At 54.5% G+C, this 2,829-nt stretch overlaps 1 long non-coding RNA gene across 1 annotated transcript; it reads left to right on the top strand.

The window, feature by feature from the left end:
• Positions 1-6: 6 nt before the first annotated feature.
• On the top strand, positions 7-2,489 carry LOC117244428. The gene is made up of 2 exons (XR_004497528.1): positions 7-271; positions 989-2,489. It is a non-coding gene; the product is annotated as an uncharacterized LOC117244428 (long non-coding RNA).
• Positions 2,490-2,829: the final 340 nt, after the last annotated feature.

Below are 2,829 nucleotides of genomic sequence, written 5' to 3'. Positions count from 1 at the left end.
CGGGCCGGGAGCGGGGTCGCGGGGCGCTCGCCTTTGTTTTCATTAACTCTGCGGGGTCTGGCGGTTTTATTTTCTTTTTTCAGTATTTCTTTTATCCTTCCCCCGCACCGTCGCTATTTCTTTCCCCCCATTTATTTATTTCCTTCCCCCCCCCTTTCCTCTCTCTCCCGTCTCTTCGCTCTCTCCGGAGGCGCGGCAGCGGAGCCGGCGAGGGGAACACGGAGCGCAGTGCGCGGTGGGGTTTGTTAATCCTGCCAACAAGTCGGGACAGGTGCCGTGCCGTGGCATGCCGTGCCGTAGCATGTGGTGCCGTGTCGTGGCATGTCGCGCTGTGTCGCGGCGTGCGGCGCGGGCGCGGGCGGGGGAGCGGGGCGGGCGCGCATTAGCGGGGTGCGGGGGGGCGGCGGGGGCGGCATTCAGCTGCGCCCGGAGTGGTGTGTCACTCGCGTGAGAGCCTGTGATCAGCGCCGTAAGTCGCCTTTCAGGAGGTGTCCCCGCATGCTTTAGTATGCATGTCACCGCCCGGGTTTCTTAAGCCTGGGGCACTAGCAGGCGAGGAGGAAAAAAAGGGGAAAAAAAAGTTCCAAATAGGATTTAGCATAAGCTTGAGGAGATTTGGAAAGGTTTCAAAGATCAGGCTGTATCAAAGGCTTATGAAGCCCTCGTTAGCTGTAGAAATATAATAGCATGGCAGGCTATCCCATTCGAGGAACCAATGTCTGTATTATTTCACTATGACAGGCTAAAGGGAGAGAAAGTTGAACAGTTTCCACAGAGGAGTTGGACTAAGTTGAATATAATGAGCAAACGCCACATGTATCCATTATGTCCCTCTATTCATTCCCAATCACTGCCATAACTCTTTGACTAAACGATGATGAGCGCTGAATTACACACAATGCCCTGCTCATATTAAAATACATTTAAGACCTATCCCTCCTGGTGCCCTGTTACGCCTATTCACAGGATTTTCTTTTTGTCCTAATAGGGCCTCTCTGGGAAGCAACACCAGTCTCGTTCCAGAAGAACAAAATAACAGCATGAGGCTGAAACCTGGCACGAACCGGGGGGAACGAAACCATCTGCCCCGCAAGGCACCGAGGCCCTGCGCGGAGCTCGCTGCAACCTCCCAGCCCCGCAGTGCCTCAGCAGCCGTGGGGAGGGCGGCTGCCTGATGGGGAGGAAGATGGGGGTCCTGAGGGGCAACCGCTTCTCCGGGAAACCTCATGCCTTCCCTTTTCCCTTTTCCCTTTTCCCTTTTCCCTTTTCCCTTTTCCTTCTCCCTCTCCTCTCCGGAAATTGGAGAGATGAATTTTAAAGGAAGAGGGTGACAAACAGAATGCGGTCCGGTCAAACCCCGCTCCGCTCTCTTTCTAAAACCTGGGATACGAGCGCTGGCTCGGCGCACGGAGCGCTGTAGCATCCCGGGGGCTCCATCCCGGGCTGCGTGCGGGGCTGCGCGGGGCGGCACGCGAGCGGGGGGCGGCGGGCTGCCCGCAGCGCCGGCTTATGGAAATGGGATTTAAATCGTGCCTCGGCCCTGGCTGCGGGGGCGCGGGGAGGGGGGCACGCTCCGCCGCCGACAAAAGCTCCCAGAACACGCCGTTTCCATACGAACGAACCTCCGCGGAGCTATTTTCTCCTGCCCGCGGGAGCTCCGCAGGCGGCCGCCCGGCGGGGCGAGGAGCGTTCGGGCCGGGCGGCCCAGAGCCGAGCCGAGGTCCGCACCACGCAGAGGTCCGAGGTGTAGAGATTGGGACCGGGCTGCCTGGGAACGGGGCCGCTGGTCGGGAGCGGGCAGTGGGCAGCGGGGCGGCCCCTCGTGTGTAACAGGATTATCTTTGCCATTTCAAGTTCCATGCAGCATGTAATTTATTTTTAATTAGGATTAGATCGAGCAGGGAAGGAGACCAGACCTTTCCCCCACCTCCCCCTCTCCGCAAAGGCATGGCTATTCCACGAGGAGCTCTTATTCTTTACAAAAAAAGCCAATCAATCGATAAACCAGGACCTGTGTTCACCTCCCACGCACTTTGCAGGAGAAAAGGGTGAAAAGGGCTGTATTTTCAATGTGTGCTCAAGTATCTGAATCAGAAGGGAAGGCTTGGAAATCTTTCCCTTTTCCCATCCACCCGGTCCTGCTCTCACATGCTTTCTATCCAAACCCATTTTTAAGAGGGACACAGTGGGATCCTGCTCCTCATGCCCCTACCCCCCCCCCCCCCCCCCCCCCCCCCCCCTTTTTTTTTTCTTTTTTTTTTTTTGTGGTGTGTGTGTTTTGTTTTAGAGTTCAAATGCACTTTCTGCCTGCTTGGGTTATTCTTTTTCCGTCGTGACTTTGATTTTAAAAAAACCCCAACGTATCAGTCTCTCCGCCTTCTCCCCAGTAGAGCCCACCACAGAAATGTTCTGAAAGGCTAGTGAAGAATCCTGTTTTACAGCTCAAAATAAACATACGGATCAGCTGCATTAAAAGCACTTCTTTGAAATATTGTGGTTAAACAGCCCAGATTGGTTGATTGCTCCATGCGGGGACATATGTTCTTGCAAACTGTGCGTATTGTTACTAATGGGGATTCTCACACCACAGCCTTTCCTTTGAATCTGAGGCACTGGTGGTTTCTCTGGAGCTGTTGCAAGGTTGTTTTAATAATTTACCAGCTCTCTTGCACTTAGTGTTGTTGCAGAGACTCAGAGCGTGCAAAGAAGGAGGTGTTTTGCGGTGTCCAGAGGTCTGATCTCTGCTGCCAAGCTCCTTTCTGTACCTCTTTAGACGCAGAAATCAAGGCTTCTCTGGGAGCTGTGTGCCAGGCAAAGAAAAAAAGCAAG

This window comes from Parus major, chromosome 1 (assembly GCF_001522545.3).
Source record: "Parus major isolate Abel chromosome 1, Parus_major1.1, whole genome shotgun sequence".
NCBI lineage: Eukaryota > Metazoa > Chordata > Aves > Passeriformes > Paridae > Parus > Parus major.
This window is presented reverse-complemented; position numbering and strand designations above follow the sequence as displayed.